Source organism: Delphinapterus leucas, chromosome 2, assembly GCF_059928025.1.
Source record: "Delphinapterus leucas isolate spDelLeu-1000000601 "Yukka" chromosome 2, BTC_Dleu_Yukka2, whole genome shotgun sequence".
Classification (NCBI taxonomy): Eukaryota; Metazoa; Chordata; class Mammalia; order Artiodactyla; family Monodontidae; genus Delphinapterus; species Delphinapterus leucas.
Window position 1 is genome coordinate 31168042 of NC_143130.1, and position 26165 is coordinate 31194206.

The window sequence follows — 26165 nt, forward strand, 5'->3', positions numbered from 1 at the left end:
GCAGTAAAGGATGCTCTGTGGTCCAGCACATACCCGTTTTGTTTGTAGATAGTTTCAGCTGCATGAGCAAGGTCTGAACACTGGGAAGTGGAGTCATGGGACCACTTCTGGACCACAGAGGAATGAATAGCAGGCAGCTGCCCTGCATTTCTTCCTTCTCTCTTCCTCTTAGTGAGGAAATGATCAACTAGAGCCAGTTCCTGGGGCTCAGGCTCCAGAGCTCACAGTGTAGACAGCGTTGCTGCCCTGCTAGGTTGGTGCTGTACATCTCTGCTGGTACATAGGAGACAACACGCTGCTTTTCTAGATTTCCCTTTTGTGGACGTTTAGCCTTTACGTTACCAGAAGGTTATGTTGGTTACCCACTCCCCTTGGGCCGGGGGGACCCATCCTCACTGTGTCTCCATTTCATACCCAGAAACTCAAGTGGTTCCTCCTTGACTTGCTTCTGGCCCCAAGGCTTCTTAGCTTTCTATTTTGGGATTAACTGTTTCCCAGTAGAATTCACATCAGGAATAATTCTTGGCCCCATTGTCTCCAATTTAATCATTCAAAAAATAAATATTGTAAGGACTGTGAAATCTTAATCTTTTAAATTCAGGTTCACCTTGTTTCAAAGGATTTTTATCATTTATTTCCCTTTGTTTCTCTTTCTTTTCTCCCTCTCTCTCTCTCTCCTTTCTTTCTTTCTTTCTCTCTCTCTTTGATTCATGATTCATGTTCATCTCAATTTCCTTAAAATAACAAGGAAGTGACATTTTGGATTTAAAGGGCATGCACATTTTTAATCCTTTTTACATATTGACAACTTGATAATCTGAAATTTTATACCAATTTAAATTCTGAGTCAGTTTCTCTTACTTCTTACTGAATATTATTTATTTAAAATGCCAATTGCATTGGAAAAACATGTTGCATTTCCATTTTATTTTATTTTATTTTTCCAATCACTAGTAAAGCTGAGGGTTTTAAATTCTGGTTATGATGGTGGAGAAAGGATCAGACTTACCCTCTGTGAAAAACAGCTGTGACACTGCACAAAATATACGAGTGACTGTTTTCAGTGAAAGGGAGCAAACCAGGTGAGTCCCATGGTCCCCTCAGCTATCGGCTGGGGGGGCACCTTCTGAACCAACGTGGAGAGAAGTGAAGCCCCAGCAGAGTCTCACTGGGCACAGGAGGAGAGAAAGCTTGGGACTCCTGTCCCAGTCCTAAAATCAACAATTTCTCCAAGTTATGCTGATTCCTTTCTTTAATGAAAAATAGTATGTAAGAACAAAGAATTGGGCCCTGGGGTGTTCATTACTCCTGCGGTGTCTTGGCTTCTAGACACCCCAGTGGGCAGAGCTAAGAAATATTTGTATTCTAACCCATATATATATATCCATATCCATGTTTATTCTTGAATTTATCTATCTATATATATTAAAATAAATATGTACTTATACTCATATCTCTCACTCCAATACAGCACTGCAGCATCTTTAAAGTGATTTTTATACAAAGAAGTGTTTTTGTAATGTATCAATTCTCTTCTCTTTTAAGGATTTTGACATTTGAAAAATTTTCTACCTCATTTAAAAATGTTACAACTATTTAAATATACAATTAAATATTACATGTTTTCTTTTTATGTTTATATATTTCATTCAATAATTTATGTTCACATATTGGATGAAAATATCATATAGGCAAGTTTTTTCTATGTATGAACCAGTTATCATAGTGCATTAACAAAGTATTTTATTAAATTGTTGGAAATTTCACTCATAATTTCTTGAATGTCCTTCAAATGGGCCTATTTTTAGGATTTCTGTTCCCCTCCACTGATATATCTGTTCTTGAATTGATACTTCTTTACTTCTTTAAAAGTTATTATAGCTTATGAAATACCTGGCTATGAAATTCCTCTCTCATTATCTTTCTTCTATATTTCCTTGATTACCATGTCTTATTCTTGCAGAAGAAATGTGTAATTATGTTGTCAAGTCTCAAAATAAAAGCCATTTGGCATTTTGAGTGAAATATAATTACATATATAATTTGTACTTCACTCTATTTCTGATTTAAATAAAAATGTCTTTGTTATTGTCATTGTTGTTTGTGACATAGGATATTGAAACTGAGACTCAGTTTTACATTAATAAAATACATTTGTTTTTATAGTAATATCACTTAATACAAAGTATCGAATGCTTACTACATCTGTGCCACGATCTATATTCTGAATGATGACAGTAATAATAAATTACAATAATGTAATCATAATCATGATAATTATTATTATTTATACCTACTGTGTTCCAGAGTGTCAGTCAAGTTCCTTAACGCCGTTATTTCAGAGCATTCATGGAAACAGTGGACGACGTGGAGGCTCAGAGCAGGGAGGGGGTCCCTGGAAGCCTCCAGGGAGCCCAGGTTTCAACTGGTGAGTGGAAGGCAGGTTGGGGTAACATCACTTGTGTTCGGGTTTAGGCTTTTTCACATGAACGCGGACAGCAGATCCATTTTTACACTTTTTATTTTTTTGAGGTAACATTGGTTTATAACATTGCATGTTTCACAGGCACAACATTGTATTAATTCTACTTCTGTGCACACTATGCATGTTACCATACCTTTGACCCTTTTCTTCCATTTCACCCTTCCCAACCCCCTCCACCTCTGGGAACCATCAATCTGTTCTCTGTGTCTTTGTGTTTGTGTTTGTTTTGTTTCTTCATTTATTTTGTTTTCTTAGATTCCACACATGATTTAAATCATACAATATTTGTCCTTTACTGTTTGACTTATTTCACTTAGCATAATACCCTCAAGGTCCGCCAACCATGTTGTTGGATATGGCAGGATTTCATCTTTATTTATGGCCAAGTAGTACTCCATTATATATACATAAATATGTATTACATGTTTTTGAGAGCAGTGCAGGGAAGATACTGAAAGTCATAAAATGTTGAGATGAACAGACACCAGACTTTGAGTTTGTTTAGACCAAGTAAATTTAACATAAACATACAAAGCTCTCTCACCAAATCCAAATGTCTGTATGTGTGCATGAACCCCCCCACACAAGTACACATACATGCACACAGGCAAGTACCTATCTGAAGTTCAGGGACCACTGAAACCAAGGACAGAAACACGTTTGTATCATCTCACTTAACAGCTGTATCTTCTGGTTGTAACAAAGGCAATCTATAGTCTGTTCATAGAGGGGAAAGTAAATATTACTGGTGGTGATGCTCTAGTTATACTTTTGTGATAATGTAATGCAATGGTGATCATTAAGCTCTGCAAAACACCATAGAGTGTATAAAAATATGGTACAGCCTTGTAAATAGTATGAATTATTTTGTAAGACAATCTTAAACCAATTATAAAAGATATACATATAACTATATATGTGTGTGTACATATGTATGTATATATGTAAAACAATGTAAGTATGTATTACATTGTTATATATGTATGTATACGTTGTTATATATATGTATACATACATACATTGTTCATTGTCCAAATTCATCACTATCTTCAGGTAAAGCTATATAGTGGATTTAATTGTTTTTAACAAACTTTTATGTTATAGAGAACTGTAAGGAAAGGAAAATCTTTATATCTAAAGATCATCTCAGGTGGGTTTGGTAAAGTTTACTTTAGATTAGACTTCCTTAATTAGTTTGGCCTCTGAGTTTCATTGATGAATGAAGCCCTTCTGTTCTTTTATGTGCTTGAAGGGGAATCTTACCCATTCTGTGTAAGCAATGCACGTCTGTCCTCAGGCACAATGTAATCTTATTGCACACTTTATTTTCGGCATACTGAAGATTAATCAGGAGGCCAAATGTGTAGTTTAAGAGGTATCCTTGAAAGGTGCCGAGAGGCTTGTGATCTGGAGAACCGTCTTAAAATGCTGAGTACTATGCCTTGCAGAGTTCATTCTTCTCATGTATCTTGCCACACCTGACAATACCCTCTTCCACACACTATAGAATGAGCTGGTGGAAAATAGCAAAGCTGGAACACAAGGGTATTGTGTTGTGAAGGTATTGAATTGTGGAGATAATATTGATTGGCATCAACTTTACCTCTGATGGCTGGAAACCCGCCAATCAGGATCCCTAAACCTGAGGCATTGTCCCTCTGGAGGGAAGTGGACATAGAATCAAAATGGAGCTTGAAGAGCTATCTGCATTCCAACATTCACTGCAGCCTTGATCCCAACAGCGGAGACATGGAAGCAACCAAAGTGCCCATCGACAGATGAGTGGATAAAGAAGATGTGGCAAATACATACAATGGGATACTACTCAGCCATAAAAAGAAGGAAATCTCATCATGTGCTACAACTTGGATGAACCTGGAGGTCATTGTGCTCAGTGAAACAAACCAGTCACAGAAGGACACATAGGGTACAATTCCACTTATATGTGGAATCTAAAATAGTCAAACTCATAGGCTGGAGGGTGGGAGGAATAGGGAGAAGCTAATTAACAAGCACACAGTTTAATTAAATAAGTTCAAGGGATCTGTTCTCAACATGGCACATGCAGTTAACAACACTTTACTGTACACTTAAAAATTTATCAGGAGAGTAGATCTCATGTGAAGTGTTCTTACCACAATTAAAAAAAAACAATACAACAAACTAGTGAATATAATAAAAAAGATACAGACTCACAGATATAGAGAACAAACTAGTGGTTACTGGGGTGGGGGGAGGGAAAATATAAGGGTGGGGGGAGTGGGAGGTACAAACTCTTGGGTATAAGATAGGCTACAGGGATATATTGTACACCAGGGGGAATACAGCCAATATTTTGTAATAACTGTAAATGGAGTGTAACCTTTAAAATTGTAAAAAATAATTTTAAAAATAGAATTAAAAAAACAAGACAGAGACGGTCCAATCATGTAGTTCGACGTGCTCTTTAGTGCATCCATTGTGGCATCTCGGCGATGAAACAGGTACATGAAGAAACATCTGTTGTGGGCAGGGTAGAGGCAGGAAATTTTCTGGGGGTTGTCACCAAAGGGACATGTGTCATTATACATTTGTCCCAACCCACAGAATGCACAACACCAAGAGCGAACCCCATGTCACCTATGGACTCTTGGTGATGGTGTTTCGATGTGGGTTCATCGGTCATATCAAAGGTACCACTCTGATGGGGAGTGATTTTGTTCTCTTTCATAGTAAAAATATTTTTTCAGTGTTAAATTCCTAAATTTCTAAATATTCCTGAAATCATAGTGAAGTATTCAGGCTCCTACACCTATAGGTAGAATTACCATGAAAGCAACAGCTACAAGTGTTATCACAGCTGTGTTTTATTAGTGATTGGATACCCAGAGCAAGATTGACGGTGGGTGCAATTTTCTACAATGGAAAGCAACTTCTGCAATGTTCTGAATAAAATAACACACAGAATACTTTTCTCCTTCAGTTTGTACTTCCTAGAAATTGCCTTCCTAGAAAGTTCATTAAAACCATGCAGAAAAATACTTTGTGTTTTTATGTAGAACAGAATGTGGTCCTAGGTTCAGGAAACTATAAAAGGGCTTTTCACATTCCTCAACACCTTGAAGTACCCTCACCAACCTGTGGGACCTGGGACTGTTTGTCATTACACAGGAATGTAATACCTGCACCTAAGTGCCTGTCAGATTCCCTCATTCATTCTTTTTTTTTTTTTTTCTGGTGGGGGATGTCAATAGTGGTTGTGGATGTGCATGTATGGGGGCAAATTTGTGTACCTTCCCTCAATTTTGCTGTGAACCTAAAACTGCTCTAAAAACAATATAGTCTTTAAAAGAGAAATCATCAAGGAGGGTGGTTGTGTGAGGAGCTCTGGGTGGAAGAAGCACATGTGCAGTACAGGTGCATCTGTCCCCAGAGCAGGGAGAGTTCAGGTTTGATTGGAGCCAGGGCCACAGGGGATGGAAGACGTGAGACGGCCTCATCGCAGTCATGCGTTACTCACCTTATTGGTTTTAGGGAGGAGCTCTTCTACCATCTTAACACCCAATGTTCCCAACCGCCATCACTTACTGAAATATATATCTTCTATGTCGAATTTTCTCCAAAGATTACTTCTTCCTAAGTTACAGATAATTTAATTGATGTTACCTAGTTAACATGACAACTCTTGTACCTTAACAAGGAGATATTAGTGAACTAATTGTGAAATAATAAAAATGGTAGTTGTTGTAGGAAATATCCAATATATGTGTATATGCATATATATGCTTACTGTATATGTATATACACATGCACACACAAGCACATACACATATATATTATGTATATAGGCCAGCTTCCTGGTTCAGAGATGGCATCTTCTCTCTGTGTCCTCACATGGGGGAAGGGGTGAGGGAGCTCTCTGGGGTCTCTTTTATAAGGACACTAATCCCATCATGGGGGCTCCCTCCTCATGACCTCATCACCTCCCAATGTCCCCACCTCCTGACACCATCACATTGGAGGTTAGGGTTTCAACACATGAATGGGGGGACACAAACACTCAGCCTGTAACAACACTCTACCCCTAAATTCTCAGGGGTAGATTTGGTTTTCTGGAAAATATCCTACATACTTATGACTGTGTTAACCATTGTGGTAATTCAAATATAAGATGATGACATTATAGAATATAACAGTTGATGGTACTTAGAGAATTGACAGAATCATTAAACAAAGAAAATATATAGTTTGTTAATTGCTAAAATGTGAGTAACTGTGTATAACTACCATGATTCAAGAAACAGATTCATGATATTTATATTCATAGAAATTAGTCACTAGTATATTGAGTAATAGTTTATATGAGTTACCAATATATGTGTTCTCAGAGGGAAGTCCTTTAAGTAGTTCTTTCTATCATTTATATGGTTTTCTTTTTAAAGCTGAAGCAAGAGCTTTTGAAATGGTAATCCTCTTATCATTCAAAGTTCTGCAAGATGATGTATAATTTGTGATCAGAAAAATATATAGCTATTTACAAAGCTTAATAGCCTATGTAAAATATATATTCTATATATGTAGAGTGTGAATGTGCATATATATATGTATACATATATATATGTGTGTATATATATATATATATATATATATATATATATATTCCTTTGTAAGTTTGTTTAAAATGATGATGTGGGAAATAACTCAAATGCATTACTTTTTCTCATGGAACCCCATTTCTTCCTTTTTTGCTGCTTCCTGAGACTCCTCCAGAGCTCACAGGGCAGCTCACCACACTCCCAGCCTCACCAGTGGCTTACTGCTCGGGACAGTGTTCTCTCCAAAGGCCGCTTTTATAAACCTTTTAAGTGACCAGTCTAGCTTACTCCATCACCTCTCAGTGGTGACCCACATGTTCCTTGATAAGAGAGCCCTGTGGCAGGACTTGGGAACAGCTGGAGAAGATTTTGGAAAACAGCAGGAAGAGTATTGGTGATTTTCAAGTCAAACTACACATGATGATTGTCCACGCTGTCCACAGGGTCATTGCTAGTTTTAAACTTTCATTCTGTGTGTATGTATGTATGATGCATAATATATAGCATATATGTTATATATTACATATATACATGCACATATATTATAAATACTATATATGCACATTTATACATACACACACATGCTATATTTACATATATATGCTGTACACACATGCATACATATAGGCATACTATATAAATACACATATATACATGTACATACTATATATACAGATATCATACTGTATACACATATATGCATATAAAGCATATATTTGTGTACCTGTGTGTGTGTGTGTGTGTGTGTGTGTGTGTGTATCTTTATTGACTGGGGTGGTTAAGTCTGGTTTTGGGGGCTACTAGTTGACGTTCTCCCAACAAATAAGCACCTGAAATCAGCCCCCTTTGTCCAATTTTAACACACGGCATTATTATTATCCTTGCTGCTACTGTGTGATTTCTGCTCCCTTTGGATACAGTCAATGCTGAGAGTCAGTTCTTACCTGACAGTGACAGCCGGGGGCTACCTCCAGAATATAATCCACAGTTCTTCTGTTTTCATACAGATGACTGAATATTTTAATGGCAGTCCAAGGTCAGGATCTGGGGCACACCTTGTAAAAAACAACACACACACATCATATTCAGAATCCCTATGGATTTGGGAAAACTAAAATGATGGAGAACTCACTTTCTGTTTCAGAGCCCTGTTGTAAAAACGATTGCCTCCAGAGCCTTTAGATGTGTTTATTTTTTAATGCACCGTGTTTATTCGAGATGGTGCAGGCGACCACTGTTAATTACAAGTGCAGGCCTCTGCTGCTTACGGGAATATGCTACACCATTCCAGGGCACACCCCGCACTAGTGTCACTCCCATGAAACACACACTGCAAGGAAGAAAAGGAACATGGATTTATCCTTAAAGATGGAAATGTCCAGCGCTTTTAAGAAGGACACTCTAAGAACTGAATCAAATATTTGATTTTCCACCAAACTGCAAAATGAAACTGTGTTTAGCAAATGCTACAGTTAGAGCCAGCTAGAGAAAACTCAAGGAGGACTTTGTCCTGCTGTCTCAAGTCCAGTTGAAAATCACTTAGCTCGTCACCTTCCGTGCTGTATCTATTGATCGGGCATCAACACTTAATCCTCTGTTTCTGAAGAAATTGCAACATAATAGACTATCTTCGGTGCTTTTTAAAAAATCCACTTCTGCTGTCTATATTTAGAATGTAACATTTAAGATATTGCTTTTATAGGGAAAGTGCTTTTTCTAGATATATTTTCTGTCAAAGGGTATTTTGGAAGTGCATATTGGTTTAACTTCTCTTCACGTTCTTATTTGTCCCTCTGCAATCATAAAAGATCAGGATGTAATGTCCCTCATGTTTTAACACCCTTCCATGTCAACGGGGCACTGGGGTTGGGAGGTCATGGGAGTTCTGAAGACTGCTGGCTGGACAGGAAAGAATCGGCCACATCTCACTGCGATCAATTCCTGGGTGCATGTACACGCACGTGCTAGTCCATACATGTCTATAGGTGTGAAAGACCAGGTTTTCATATTTACTTGAATTAATAGGGTTAAGGTGGCCCAGATTCTTGCTTTGTTTAGTGATGACTTGGGTCCCCTAGTATTTGTAGAAAAGGGAAATCTATAGAAAAGAATTTGCATAGGAGCCATACCATCAGGTAGCAAAATAATTGCCTCAATGTTTCCAAGCTTGTTTGTGAAATTATATGAATTACTGTTTGAGCATTCGGAGATTTATTCTTTCTTTTGTTTGTTTTTGTTTCAGCTCATCTCTCAGAAATTATGTCCCTCAACTTAAGTAATTATGTTACGTACATTTTTTTCATCTATGTTTCTGATGAATCAATTTTCAGAAGCCTCTGTAAAAGTGAACTATCTGACATTTTTCTAATATGCCCTTCATTACTGAATTCCACAGGTGAGGACGGCTCTGTGGCAGTACAGGCCAGGATCATCTGGCTTTATGCAACAATATACATGGCTACCCCAGGCATTGGGTTAGTGAAAACATAGTGACTTCCATTCTGGGACAGTAATTGATGTCAGTCAGTCGGCTTATTGGTAATGTGAATGTACTAACGGTACTTTCCTCATAGGTTTAATTTGGACACTAAAAGTCTATATCAATAATTTCTTTTTCCTTTAAGAGAAATGGTTTTACCATATCCTTTTATTTTATTTAGCTTTTATCAGGTGTGATTTAAATATAATGAAATACACCCATTTGAAGTGTGCATTTCGATGAATTTTAACAAATGTATGCTTCCGTGTAACCGTCATCTTATTCAAGAAACAGAATATTTCCATCATCCCCAAAGTTCCCTTGGGCATCTTCCTTGCAAACCACCATCAGTACAGAACCTGCACAAGCACCGATGTGCTTTCTGTCAGTACAGATTTCATCTTCTTGTCCAGAGTTCCCTACCAATAGTGCCATTTTGTATGTATGTTTTTGTGTTTGAATTCACTCACTCAGAGAAGTATTTTTGAGATCCATCCATGTAGTTGCCTGCTTTGATAGTTCATTCGTTTTATTGTTGATTATTTTTTCACAATATGAATATACCACAATTTTTTATCCATTTTCTTGTTGAGAAGCATTTGGTGTTTCCAGATTTTGCCTATTTTGAAGAAAGATACTATTAACACTTAAGTATATGTGCTTGTGTGAAAATATGTTTTTGCTTCTCTTGGGTGAATACATAGGAGTGAAGTTTCTGAGTCACACTGGATGCTTCCTGACTTTCCCCAAAACCCTTGCCCTGAACACTTTCTCCATCTCCATCTGGGAGAAAAAAAATGTTCTCTGATTAATTGTTCTTTGTTGAAAAATGAGAAGGACTATCATAGAAAACATGCAAAAGTGGATAAAATATTAAATATTATAAGCTGTGAGATAATGATTCACAAAAGTAGCAAATTATGGCATGTAAATAAATGAAAGTGCCTAAAAAGGTGACTAAGCGATTGTACTCTCGAAGAAAGAGGGATTAAAAAGAAAGCTCACAGGGTCATAAAAGGAGCATGGTACTGTTTGCCCTTATCTAAGTATAGTTTGGAAAGATTTTATATATAGAAAATATTCTCAGTTCTCTTGTTTGAAAACATGTACATATTCATAGAAATAATACTCAATGACTATTTTTGGTGTTAGGACTACAGATAAATTTACTTTTAGTGGCATGGACTTATATACACTACCAAATGTAAAATAGATAGCTAGTGGGAAGCAGCCGCATAGCACAGGGAGATCAGCTCAGTGCTTTGTGACCACATAGAGGGGTGGGATAGGGAGGGTGGGAGGGAGGGAGACACAAGAGGGAGAGGATATGGGGATATATGTGTATGTATAGCTGATTCACTTTGTTATAAAGCAGAAACTAACACACCATTGTAAAGCAATTATACTCTAATAAAAAATTGCGTCCATTGGTCCTCCCCATTTAGTTTTGCTGTGTCAGGAGGGACAGCTTAACAGCACAAGTTTGAGGCACAAGTTTGCTCTCTCTCAGAGGAGCACTTGAGAGGAATTCTTAATTAATGGAAAACCTACGTTCATTCATGGCTATATTTGGAGCCATGCGTTGAAGAAGTGTCAGAACACCTGGAAACTTCAGGTAAAATCAGGAATCCCATATTTCTAGACATCACGTATGAATTCCAGGAGAAAGCAACAATCTCGTTTCACACAAGGGACCTACATTGGGCCCTGAATGAGCTGCACAAGAGCTGTTTTCCTTTCCTTTGGGGTTTGCTTAACGACTGTTCCAAGGTTCTTGGATTCGTATGACTGCCTTCTGCCCTTTCATGATTTAGGCAGCAGGGCAGAATAAGTAGGGACTTCTTCCTTTATAATGAAAAGAAAAATCCACTAGGCTTTGTTGAGAACTCATTGTTCTCTACTGTCTTTGGTTTAATGCTTTACAGTTAGAAGGTTTTGTATCATCAAAGCCTTGAACTTTATTAACTGGCTTCTGAAATTGCTTTGTGTTTCCTGAAGTGTGTGCTGTTCCCAGTCATTATTTACGGGTTCACTGTTACTCCATCCCTCTGGATTACAATAATGTTTTCAAATTCACCTTTATTTAGAAACTGGAAGTTGACTTTATTTACGGGATCAATGGCAAAATTGGCCTTGTTTTTTCCTCTTTTCCTGCACCCTCACCCTCTGGCATGAAGTGCTTCTCCTAATCTGATTCTGATGTTGAGACTTCCCTTGTTCTGGCTAATGGGATGTCAGCAAAGTGATGCAGGCCAGAACTTGAAGAGCATTTGTATAGTTAGGGTCACACTTTCTGGTCTTGCCCTCTCCCGTCTCCTGACAAGGACAGGCTGAGGCTAGTTCACAGGTCCCAGGAAAGGGTGGGAAAAACTAGCAGAGGTGAGTGGTCATTGTCAAGCACCCGACCCCATCAGAAGATCAGCAGTGAACCACCAGGCACGTGAGCAAGTTGGCAAAGACCAGGGTACCACCTCCAGCCCCAGCCTCAACTGTCAGCTTACACACTTATGAGCCAAATAAAACTTATTATTTTATGTCCCCCAAGGTCTTGGGGTTGTTTCTCCTGCAGCACTACTGTGACAATTAATATATAATACAGCAATTGTGCTATCACAACAAAGTGCTTTCATGACAAACACCTTAAATAGTTGACATATTACTTGGACCAAGTTGGCTGCTGGAAGTTATAAGTGAAGAAACTAATAAAATGATGGGAAATGTGGGAAATGGCAGCCCTTGTTAGATAGTCCAGGAGATTTGGGGAAAATGTTGCATCTGGTAGCTTAGAAAATTATATATACACACTGAAAATATATAACAAATGTGAGGTGATATCTCATTGTGGTTTTGATTTGCATTTCCCTGATGGTTAGTAATGTCGAGCATCTTTTCATGTACCTAGCGGTCATTTGTATATCTTCTTGGAAGAAATGTCTATTCAAGCCTTTTGCTCATTTTTTTAAAATTGGGTTATTTGTTTTTTCGTTATTGAGTTGTAGGAGTTCCTTATATATTTTGGAAATTGACTCCTTTTCTGATAGATGGTCTGCAAATATTTTTTCTTAATCCATAATTGTTTTTTCACTCTGTTGATTGCCCGGGGCTGGGGGTGGGGGAATGGAAAGTTATTGTTCAAAAGGTATAAATCTCCTCTTATGCACAATGAATTAAGTTCCAGAGATCTGCTATATGACGTGGTGCCGTAGTTAACAATACTTTACTGTGCACTTTAAAATATGGTAAGAGGATAGATCTCCTGTTAAGCGTTCTCACCACGGCACACACGCATACACACACCTCAAAAGAATACAAGGCAACTTTTGGAGGGGGTGGATATGTTGAGTACCTTGACTGTGGCCATGGTATCACGGGTATACGCATATGTCCAAATTGATCAAGAGGTATATATTAAATGGGTGCAAGTTGTTGTATATCAGTTGTACCTAAATAAAGGTTATATGTATATATATCCCTAATAAGTACAATTTGAGCCTACACTGGAGATCGTGCCCTGAATGTACATGTGTGTGTGCCTCTGTTTTGGTGTGCAAGTGAGGCTTCAGAAAAAAAATGTATTTTCAGGAAATCTACACCATTTTGTCTGGCCCACTCACCCAGAAGGAGAAAAAAATCTATGGCTGCTTTCTAAGAAGATCCTGAATGAATGCATTGTCATTTAATAATTTAGTACCTCTCTGCGCCCCTATGCCTAACTAGTGATTGAAAATGTCACCAAAAATAGCTTATGTGTTGGGGGGAATAGGACTCTGTGTCTGATATGCCAGTAGATACTTGTGAAAACCAACTTACTTGAGTAATAAATAAGGTATCGTTCAATTTAAGTGGAACGGCAAATATGGTCTAGCAATTTTTCTGACTACAACTTCCATCTTTTAAAATCTAAAAATAAGAATTACATTTTCATCAGCAAAAGGCATTCAAATAGAGGATCTTGGGATTTTCAATTTGTATGCAGGCTAAGTAGTCACTTCATCGTAAAGCTGTAATTGAAAGTCTTTTATATGGTAAATTCCAAATAATTACTGTGCAAGAATATAGTAAATATGGCAGCCAAAGAAGTTCTTTGAAAACAAAAACTTAATTTTCAGTTTTTGTCACGTATTTAATATTTGGCCTTTTATGAATAAGCCTTTAAACGTCTCTTGTGAACGACATGAACTGTACTCCAGCTGCAGTTGTTTTTTTCCTGGTAAAACATAGTTCCTTTTTCAAAGTCGGAAATGTACAGAGAGCGTATTTGGCTTAATATGTGATTATTTTTCTCCTGATAACAAAGACAATAATTTTAGAGAAATAAGTTTCTCTTCTGGCCATTTATCAGCTCTCCTTCTGGAGCAGCCTTACATTTTTATTTTCTTATTTTGTCACATCTTTTAAATCCTTTAAAATGACTTTATCTAAAGGTCAGCTACGTTGTCTATCCAATTTAATTTTATCTGCAAAATTTTGCGACTTTGGATTTGGAATAGTGATGGGTGAAGATAAGAGTAATGTCATAGGCATTTGCACTTTTGCAGGCAGAAAATCCAGGCTGTTAACCAACAAGCGTTCGTGGTGAGATGCCCACAAGACCTGGGTTTAGAAGAGGAAAAATGTCCTCTGAAAAGTAACCTCTAAAATTAACTTTTAATGGATCAGAAAAAAAAAAATGTGAGGTTAATTTAGGACTCTGAATAGTCTCCCAGACAAGTAGACTTGTTAGGGGTCTAAGGTAATCACATGTCCTAAGAATGGATGTGTCCACTCAAGGGTGTTTTGTGGTTCGTGTTGGGAAAAGTTTAAAAAACAACACCCAGGAGCAAATATTTCTAATGACGTCAAAAGAGGAAATCCTTTAAAAAATGAATTTTTGGTATTCTAATCTTACTAGCAATAAAATCTCTATAGTTGAATAGGTGCTTTGGGCTATTTATCTTGGCTGTCATTAAATAATAAGATTTATTAATGAATCTCCTTTGTTCAGATTTCTCACCAGCAAGCAACCTCTTGGTTTTTATTTGGCTTTCCACAAAGGGCTTCCAATAGGAGGAGGATATCTGGGTTTTTCTGGCATGGGCATACTAGTCTAAGTACAGTATTATTTTTCTTTCCATGTTAATACCAATTTTCTGCTGTTCCTGATCAGTCTTGTAAGTGCAGCTTCTGAATTAAATCTCCCGCTGCAAAATCAAGCTATTTTTTAATTTATTTATTTTCTTCTGCAAGATTCACACACCAGAAGATGTTAGGAAACTCAAGATAATGCAAAGCCATCTTGGGGGCCTCTTCCTGGCTCTTCAGAGGTTCCTTCTATCTCACTGGGCATTCCAACTCACGGGAAGCATTTCTTGTATTAGTTTCCAGAGGCTGCTGTAACAAATTACCACAAAGTGGGTGGCATGAAATAGTAGAAATTTATTCTCTCACAGATTTGGAGACCAAGAGTCTGAACTCAATTGTCATTAGGGCTGCACCCTTTCTGTGAGCTCTAGGGGAGGGTTCTTTCTTGCCTCTTCCAGGCTCTGGTGGCCCCAAGCATCCCTGCCTTTTGGGTGCATGTCTCCAGCCTCTGCTTCCGTGGTCACATGTTCTCCTCCTCTTTGTGTGTCTGATCGTCTACTCTTCTGTCTCTTATAAAGACACTTGTCTTTGGATTTAGGTCTACTTGGGTAATCCAGGATGATTTCATCTTAAGCACCTTATCTTAATTGTATCTACAAAGACCCTTTTTCCAAATAAGATCACATTCATAGGGTCTGCATATTAGGAAGTGGATATAACTTTTTGGAGGCCACCATTTAACACATTACACTTACCAATTTTATGATACTCATCTTCCATCATTGTAAATTTACTCCATTTATTAATATTTCCAGTAAAGAAACTTTCAAAACTCCCTCAGCAGGTAGTGTCCCTTTTGTAAATTCTTCATGCTTAATTTCAAACCATTTCCTTCATTGCCTTTTTCATCCAGCTTCTCCAGAAGCTAAGAGATGAAAACACAGGGGATTCAGTTGAAGTCGTCACCAAACATTCATTAAAGAGAATTTCTATTATTGGAGGAACATTTTTATTTGGGATGTAATGGGAAAATCAATAATGCTTACTGTTTCTCATTATACAAATCAATAATAAGCATTGTAATATCATTAATTCTACACTGAAGTCTGTCGTCAATGTGTTTTTTAGGATGTAATTAAAAATATATTCTACAGAACGAGTGTCTCTATATAAATCTTTTTTATTAAAATCAGCTTGATGCTAACACAGAAAATTAAATCTTTATGACCTGCCTTACTGGAATGTCAATTAATAAGGAACTTAAAACAGTTATTAAAAGAATCTTGGCTTGATTAATATATGTCTTTATGAGATCATAAGGATATTTTCCCCCACAGTTATTCTGAAATGCTGAATGGAAGAGCTGGTCAATGATCATCTTCAGAAACGAACTGAACCCATAAGCTGGATCGATCTGTTAATGAGGCCAGAACTATCATAAATAGCCCTGCTCATAATTTCGCAAAGATGGATCTAAACTCTCTTTATTAAGAAGCTAAGTTAAGAAAGAGGATGAGACCGGAATCCGTTTCTGTGGTCTCATATCTGACTCCCCATGTGTGTGCAGACCAAAGACTTTGAGAACCTAAGTAGGGCTGTAAGCTTGTTCAGTGCATTGCTCACCCTCACACAGCTGCTGAGAAACACCCTCAGGTAATGGGGCCAACTTGGGACCGGAAGTGAAAATATAGAAGTAATTAATCCCTGGAATGCCATGGAAATATGTCTCACTTCTAAACGTCAAGTGCTTTTATAAGTATCTTATTAGCAGAACCAATAGCCCCTCTACACCTAGCTTCTTTCTCAGCTTGCAGGCACTTACATGTTTGGACTAAGGAATACTTCAGAAATTATGAACTGCTTTCAGGGAAAAAGAGGAAAAAAATGGCTAATGAATTACCAAAAGCAATTCTGATGAGAGGAAATAATTTCAGAAAGGCACGGAAACTGGATTCCCATATGTGTAGAGAAAAAGTCTTGAAAAAGTACAGGATTAATGTATTGGACGTACTCAGCAGAGGCCAGTGGCTAATTTTATTTTCTTCAATGTTGAAACTCCAAATAAATTCAAATGATATTGGGTTGGCCAAAAAGTTTGTTCGGGTTTTTCTGTAGGATCCTATGGAAAGCCCCGAACAAACTTTTTGGCCAACCCAATACAAAGACACTAGCCCACAGTATAGGACGATGTTTGCATTTGGTTATGATTCTCTTCATCTGAGTGTGGAAATATTTAGCTAAATGATAGCTTCCAAGTTTATACCCTGACCTGTGTTTGGGTATCAAAAGTAACAGGTTTGCAAGAAACTACTAAAGTGCATACATATATGAAAAACAGTTTAGGTAAAGATTACTGAGGAGACTTTATAAAGATGCATATTACGTAGCTATTAATTCTCATCACCTCTGAGGTTTCAATGGCTCTTAATAGAATTTTCTCTAATTTAGGAGTTTGGGATTAAAAACACTTTTTTAAAAAAAATCAGAACCTGCATATTTTCTTTGACTTTTACTCTTTTGTTTGTTTTTTTGATAGAGTTGACTTGTCTCTCAGTTTTCCATTTATATTAAATATAAATATATTTTCTTACTTTGAATGTTTTTCCAAAGAATTTAAAAGATCTATTAGATTTTCTTTTGTTGATGATCTACTGAGAGGAACCTCTTTTTGCACCGGGGCATGCCTTGTGTTTACTAGATATTTTTAAGTGCCTGTAGCCCATGCATTACTTTTGTCTGCAGCATGTAAAGTGTTGGAGGTTAGCTTTAGAAAGAGCTGCTTTCCTCACATCTCCATCTCTTCAGTGGGAGACTCTGTAGTTTTACAACCCCAGCATGGATACGGAGAGAGGATGTACAGTCTCAAAATCTACTTTAGAGGGACAACCCTTTTCCCTGTGGGTTTGAGCCACAGAGTGCACATAGAGGTCTTCCCCAAGAAACCCTTTGAGTTCATTCTAATATGAACAATTTGTACATAGTTTATCTGAGACCTCATATTGCACCCTTATTTGTGGAGGTTGCAAACTGGAAACCCACAGGCCTTTCAGACTGGTCCATTTGGATCACACAGCGATGGCCTCTTTCGACAATGAAAGGCAGGTGACACTGGGCACGTGTGTCTGCACACAGACAACCAGCTTGTGTTAAGGGGACACCTCGCCTGTTCGGATTCCTCCTACACACCCAAGTGTGATCACTCTTCTAAAACTGAGAGTTTCTTTTCCTTATACATCACCAACTCCACTCACTATATCACCTGGGAGATCCCGAAGACATTGTGATTAACTATCCCTGGGACAAGTTAAAGCAGCAGGGATTTGGTCCAAGAAAGGCACACGTGAATTTTACCACTTGTCCATTTCAGCAATAAGAAATATTCAGGAAAGCAATGGAAAACATTTCTTTTTGAGGGATGTCCACTTCTTTCATGTAAATAGTAATAATTATAATAATAATAGGAAGAATACAGAAGAAGAGGGGGAGGAGAAATAAAATTTATCCCTAGGAAACCAAGGGAACAGTTAACTAGATAGTATCTAATTAGTCATATAATATCGGGGTTAACAGAGAATGTAAATGTAATTTATGACATGTTTATTATTCTCTTCCTCCACTATTATGAAAGGGGAATATATCTATCATTTACATATATAATTAATCTGTGTGAATTTAGTACACAGTTTATCACCTCCTCAGGCATTTATATTTTATTTTATCCCCAAAATTGGAATGCAAAGTACTCTTCCTAGCTGAAATTTTCTTTTTCCTTTTGTTTTATTTTGTTTAATTGAATTAGCAAACAGGCACAGCAAGGGATTTGGGCTTAAACAGATACAATGAAATCACACTATACATAAGGAAACTCTTAAAGGAAATTTAACTTAATCCCTTTAAGGAGAAGGGAGCAGAGTCAGAGGAACACCATCATCTCTCCCCTTGACAGTGAGTGGCTCAGATGCAGGTCCAGCTGTGACTTGGATAACCAGTCATCTGGCCATAAAGCAGGCGTTTGAAACGTCTGTGCCAACTTGAACTAATTCATTGACTGTAAGTCTGTCTAAGATACTTAAAATGAGATTAAAAAAATAAGATAGACACTCAGCTAATTAAATAAACATAAATTTGTTAGGTTAGATTTGAAACTTCAGAGGGATTAAAAATAAGATACATTAAATATCATTGAGACAAAGTCCTTTTATCATCCTGCCACAAAATAGCAAACATAAATGCATTCTAAATCTTGCAAAATGATTCAACTTCTTATTTTGTAATGTCCTGTTACTTGCACATGACTATTGTTCTCTTTTTATTCAAAGTAAATTTCAATCTGACAAATTCTGTAAGTTCTTCTGTCCCTAGAAATGTGTTATTAAATACAGAATTATGCCAATTCAAGTTCCCTACCTTTTTGGTTCCTTAGCCCCTTTTCTTGCATCATGGGAGAAAAATATTTTGCTTGCAATGGTAAAGATCCTGGATTTTAACATTGTGGCACAGGGCAGGTAACAGACACAGTTAATTTCAGAATTCCATGGTGTGACTTTAAAACGTGGTTCTCACGATGGTAGTCCTTATGTGGCCTCCTTTAATCAAGATGTTAATCCATTAAAAAGATAAGCATTTGATCTAAATACTTTAAATGATTTCAAATTGTTCAATTGTTAAGTTTAGGTTCACTTCCTCCTCATGGCTGGCTAAGAGTTCGACTTAAAGAAAAGAAAAATGAGAAGGAAGAGAAAAAATTGCAAACCACCGCTCTTACTGTGGGTTTACCCGTGTGTGGATGAAAAGTTGGTCATTTGGTGAGTACATCTCTGCAAATACATGGAAATTAACAGACACTTAGCCATTTTTCTAACTGCCCAGCAGGACGACTGTCCATTCCCACATTTTACAGAACAATTGTACAGACTGACATCTGATGTTCTTCTTTGGAGAATTATAAAACTTTTAATTTCCATAAACGCATTCACTCTATTTTGCAACATTTCAGTGCTACCATAACATCACCTACAGCTCTCTGTGATCCTATGTTACATGCCTTCCACGGCCAAGTAGCAGACCTCGCTAGCCACAGCCTTATTTACTGCAGTTGGACTGAATAAATTAGCATGGATGTGATGGAAGCAGACCTACCTATTGGAGTCAGGGAAACAGATTCTGGTGCATAAAATGGAAAAAAGTCAAGTTTGACATAAAAAAAAGACAGATGGGGGCTTCCCTGGTGGCGCAGTGGCTGAGAGTCCGCCTGCTGATGCAGGGGACGCGGGTTCGTGCCCCGGTCCGGGAAGATCCCACATGCCGTGGAGCGGCTGGGCCCATGAGCCATGGCCGCTGAGCCTGCGCATCCGGAGCCTATGCTCCGCAACGGGAGAGGCCACAGCAGTGACAGGCCTGCGTACCGCAAAAAAAAAAAAGACAGATGGGAAGGAAGATTCCAGACAAAAGATAATAATTCACAAATAATTGACATCAAAGGCTCTTGTCTTCATAGGTAGGTGGTGAGGAGCTGAGGTTTATGAAGAATCAAAGGATAAAGCATTACTTAACAATACAAGTATTAGTGGTGGGTATCCGAGAGGAAGGCCAGCAGATAGAGTGGCCCCAATCCCAAACAGAATTTTAATTTCCAAGCACCCTGATAAAATAAGAACAGGACTCCACTCTTAGTGGAAGGGCAGGCATATTTCAGGTTACTAACACAAGAATTCAAGCACGGAGATTAGGAAATTATGGACTAAACAAGGCTGAGGTATAGGAAGTTTATCAGGACCTTTGGAAGTAAGACAGAGCAGTTAAAAGATAGACTTGGCAAATACGAGAGAACCCAAAACATGTGAATGTTATGATTTAATCCAAACACATAAGAATTCCTCACTCTTCCTAGAGATACAGCTCGATCAGCATAGGTCAATTTCACTTAGGATGCCGTGTTAGGTACCTTCACATCATGATTTCAATGTTGATCTTTCTCAATTGTATTTTAGTTTGAGTTTGCAATTTGGTCTTTTTCCATCATGCAGGTTTCCATTTAGTTGTCTCTTCTACCTTAGCTCATATGCACTATTTTTGGTAGCAAACCTATTTTACCTTACCTCTGCAAATATTTCTCATTGTCCATCCCATATTATTCACTTCACTTTTCATATTAAATATGAAACAAAATTTAGACAATATGAGAGAATTTATAATATAATCTTTGTGTACTTGGTTAATTAATTTATTTATTTATTTTGACTATGCCAAGTCTTAGTTGTGGCATGTGGGATCTTTTAGTTGTGGCATGTGGACTCAGCTGTGGCATGCATGCAGCATCTGATTCCCTGACCAGGGATCGAACCTGGGCCCTTGGGAGCGTGAAGTCTTACCCACTGGACCACCAGGGAAATCTCAGTCAAATTTTTGCATCTGGTATAATTTTTGTTTATGTCAAGGATTGTCATCGCTATATTAAAGATTTTTAAAGCCATAGTGAACTCTTCTAATGTGGACGGTACTGACTATTTGTTGATCTTAGTTAGATTGTGACCATGGTGATTCAAATTCTCGTAGGATTACTCTTATGCTGTGTCTTTCTATAATGTCTCAAAAATCAGAGATCACCTTGGAATGGATCAACTACATGTGGGAAGAAGCTATAAGGAAGCAATAGTGTATGACACTAATTTGAGAGAAGAAACTTAAAATTATCTTCTTAATTTTCACTGGGTGAATGAACATGGAATATATCCTTAATTTTCTTGCTATAGCCCAACTTATCCTATATTGGGGTATTTACATTTTAGATCTACTTTCCTTCAGCTCTGAAATACTGTGACTATGATAAAGGCTTTATTTTCATCATTATCATTCAAAAGAAATGAAGAGTATCTAAACCAAAGCTGAATAAAATAATACTTCTCGACTTAACACATTCAGATCCTCTCTTTGGATGGATGTCTAAAGGGATGAATAGCTAGGATGCATGTGTGCAACCCAGTGGGGATGCTCCTCCTCTGTGGGCACAATTTCTCTGCACGGCATTGCCAACGCTCAGCTCCGGGGGCTAAATCATCCTATTCTTTCATGCCGGTTGACTTTGTGTAAGGTCTCTGTGATCGTGGGTAGAGATGGTTTCTGTGTTGAAATATGTGTGCCTGTGTGGAGAGTGAGACTCAGAGAAAGAGAGACTACTTATGTATTTCTTCATTAAAATAATCCTCAAAAATACTAAAATATGTCCCATGTTGTTATTTACATCTGTAAGCTGACCAAGCCACAGTTAAGGAAAGCATAGTTAAGGAAAGACAGTGAGAGACTGGGAGAAAAGTAAGAACAACTTACAGTTACAGATCAAGGTCCTTGAGGATTGAATGTGATGGAGAAGGAAACAAAGTAGTTTTGTCAGAATATATTTGAGGATAGGTGTACAGTGTACTGTGTATCAAAAAAGGTGTGTACTTTTACAAATAATTACATAAAATATATATCACAATCATTTTAGTAACCTTTTGCCATGTTTACTATGTATAGCACCCAACAGATTAAGTGGGCATATTATGTAGTTTCTATAAATGTGTTGAATTAATTCAATTTTTTATAAGGTGATAACATTAATACATCTTTATTAGCCAGGTCGGGTCTCTCTCTGACACCATAGAAATTTTGCAACTTCACATTTTTAAAGAATATCTAGTGGATTGAAGCTTGATGTGTCAGAGTTGAATCAAACTTTTTGCCAGGTCTGATCTAGGCCAAATCTCTTAGCAGATACATTGTGCTCTATCCCATAAGACAGAGGCTTCGGGAGGTTGAAAAGCAAACAAAAGAACAGAAAAGTGGCCAGGGGTGGCGGGTATGGATGCAGCTGCCCAGAAGTTTGTTGAAAAACACAGGGTGATAAAACAGTAGAGAGTAACTTGTAATAACAAAACTCAGGGCAGAATGACAGAGATTTTAAACTTACCCTAAGAAATAAAGTCGACAGTCACAGAGGAAATTTACATTCAGCCCTCAGTATTTTCATTTCTCGTTGTCAAGGCAAATGTACACGCAGAGAGGAAGTATAATTGGAGAATGGATGCTAGGCTGTTCCATATCCTAGCATGAGAGATCATTAATGCCCATCTGTGCTAAATAACAGTCAAGTGAATTTTTGCTTTTTCACACTCAAGAAATTAGGAAAATACCCCTATTTGGGTACCTATTAACAACACTGAGATGATAACTCTCTCATAAATATTTCCTGAATTAATGCTATAGAAAATATTTCTCATTTCATTACTTCAATGAAATCCCATGAGAATTCCACTTTAAATAATAACCAATATAATAAATAAAATAACATTATTCACCACCAACCCACATGTTCAGCAGTGTCCTGGGATTAACAAATAAAACTTTAAACTTGATAATTTTCTTAAGAAATTTACGAACTGGCAGTTCAGGTTATTTGGTGTTAAATGGGTCCTTTTATTGGAATCATACATATTATTTAAATTATTCAATATACCTAGGGGTGAACCCCTAACTCATTGCTTTTGTAAAAATATCTTTTGTATGTACAGAGGTCTGTTTTAGGCTGGGTATAATTTGAGGGCGGTGCTCCTGGGGAGAGAACCTCTCATGGCCTCTCTCTTTCCATTATGGTGTTGGAACGGGCACACCTTGGAAGTATACCTGGTTAGGCTGCCGAGCAGGGGTGAGGATGGAACTCATGCTAAATGTAAAATATCTCATCAAAATGTAGCAGAATTGTAATGACATAACCGAGGAAGAAACAACAATGAAGAGGGAGAAAAGAGTAGTTTTAAGATTATGCCCTTATCTTTTCCTCTATCAGACACCTGTAGTAAAATGAACAATTCCCAGTAGTAACTGCACAGCTGGCTGGATTGTAGTCAAACAGTAAGTAGTTTTCTTTGTTCTTTTCTTTAAGTGATAATGAAAGAAGCTGACTCAGGCTGGACTCTTGATTTTCCAGGATATTTACCTGCTTCACCATTGCATCCTCCCCACTATTTTAAGAGAATATAGGTGAATGAAACTGATGAGAACTTTCTGTCCATCATTTCAGCCATATGCACCAAAACTGTTGGCAGACACTGATAGGACATGAATCCATAGAGATACAAAATTGTGAGGCTGTTTAAAAATCCTCCCATCCAGGAATTAATGCCTACCATCAAAAGCACTGCAATGGATAGTCTTTGTGTTTCCAGAAAGCTATAATTAAAATACAAGTTACCTGGGAGGAGTCTGTTTCCACAGATTGATGTGTGGGTTTCCAACTAAAATTAGAGGATTTTTGGAATGAGATTCAGGGAGAAATTTAATCCAAGCTTTGCAAACTTTCCACCAGCATCTACAAGATAGCTCACTTGTACTCAGGCAGAGGTATCTCTCTGTCCCACTGTCATCTAAAGCTCAAGTATTTCTCTATAGGTTCTTGTGTCATCCCCTTTTGCCAAAATTTCCATCACTTCCATCCCAACTATTCAAATCTAATCCTTTCTCCAGAGCCCAGCAGCCATCCTTCCTGGGGTCTGAGCCTTTCCAGTCCTACCCTCTCCCTTCCCTGTTCCTCCATTGTTGGTACCTGAATTCAGCACGGTTGGTCGGGAAACTCAGAAAGGCTTTGCATAATCATTTAACTCTCACAACCTCCTCTGAGTTAATGTAATCACCCCCATTCTATAGAGAAGGAAAGAGCACAGAGATTAAATGTCATCCAAAGTCACTCAGGCATTAACTGGTCAAATGAGGATCAAAATCCACTCAAACTGGGTCTAGAACCTGCCTAGCATCTACACTCTGGACCACTGCAGACTGCTTCCAGGAGGATGGCCACAGCCTTCTCCCTCAGAGGGTGAGACGCTTGTATGACCAGCCGTCTAACTAGAACTAAATCTAGATCTATTTGTTGCTACATAAATCACTATCTCTATAGAAAGAAATGTAAATATATTATACTTATATATGTATATATATACACATTCATGTATAGTCTATATGAATGTATATATATTTATAAACAGATACGTAGGTTTAACTATAGATAGGTAGGTAGATTTAGATATCCTTAAACACTCCCTTTCAGGGCAGGAACCTTATAGAGGTTTGTTCACATCCCACAATAGCTAGTCAAAAGGTGTTAAACACGGTTTCTAGTCAGGTAATATTCCATAATTGCTAAAAGACCAGGATTTGGGAACAGAGACCTCAGCTGGAATCCAGGTTACTGTACATTGTTCTTTACACAATGACCTTGAGAAAGTTTCTAAAACCTTCTGAGTCTCAGTTGTTTCCTTTGTAAGTAGTTTGGGCAACAGCTCCTCTCTCACAGAGCCGTGGTCGGCGCTCCATCCAGTGAATGCACTGAGTGGTGCCTGGCCCGTTACAAGCCATCAGTCAGCGTTAGCCTGAATGTGGGCTGTGTGGAGTGCGACGCGATGTAAATTCATCACCAGGGATGAAACACCCCAAGGTTTCCACAACACGACCCGTGTCCACACTAGCAGATTTCTGTACTTCAGACCTATAGATTTCACTAATATTACAATTGTTCCATGGGTAAGTTCTGGCAGCAGAGAATTAACCAAAATTTCACACAAAGTCAGTGCACTCCCTTTCTAAACACCAGCCAGACGGGTTCCTTTTGGTTCTGAATCTCTCCACCATCACTGGATAGCTTTGATTTGCTTGTTTGCTTTCGTGCTTGGTTTTGCTTTGTTTTGTTTTTTTGTGTTTCTTTGCTAGTTTGTATACAAAGAAGCCAAAGAAGCTAGCGATGAGAATTAAATTGTTTGAAAGGATGTAACATGTGTGACTCAACTAGACATACCATCCACACTGAGGCTGGCTTTGCAATAGTTTTCGGTGAGACCTAAGTAGGGTCTCAGTATAAAAATCTCTCTCCGGAGGTGAAAGGTTAGCGACAGGAGTCACTAGTCCCACCCCTAGCCCAAAGTGTGTAACTGCACAAAAGCTGCAACGTATTCATCTCAGCGGCTCCTTACTGAAGTGACTCAACATCTTCTTTACTGCTACTTCAGTGAAGTTTTTTAAAACATTTCATTTGTTTTAGATTTCCATCCAATTAATTCCACCTCCTTATATCTGTTCTAGTAACTGGGCAGAGTGATAAGAAAGAAATGAACTGCTTGAATATTTACTATGAATGACAAAATTCTCAACATCTTTCCTGCTTTTATTTAATTTCTTCTATTTTTCCTTTTTAATGTTTTCAAGCATCTACGAAGCTGAGATTTTCAGACCCTCTTGCTTGGTGCGCCTGTCATTTCACTGCCCACTAGGCAAAGACTAACTGGAGTGGCTGTGGATTCATATCCGGAGACGAATCCCATTAGAAGCTGCTCTGTGAGGCATGTGATAAGTTGGAGCAGGAAGCTTTTCCTCTCGAGATAAATCACGAACACACTTCTCTCCAGCCCTTGTTCACTTGTCTTGCCACATTAAGAAGAGCTGGAATCCAGAAGCACTTCCTTCCTCATCCATATTTATACTAATAAGTAATGAACATTAGTGAGGACCAACCACTCAGATGAGGCCTCCTCTAAAGCAA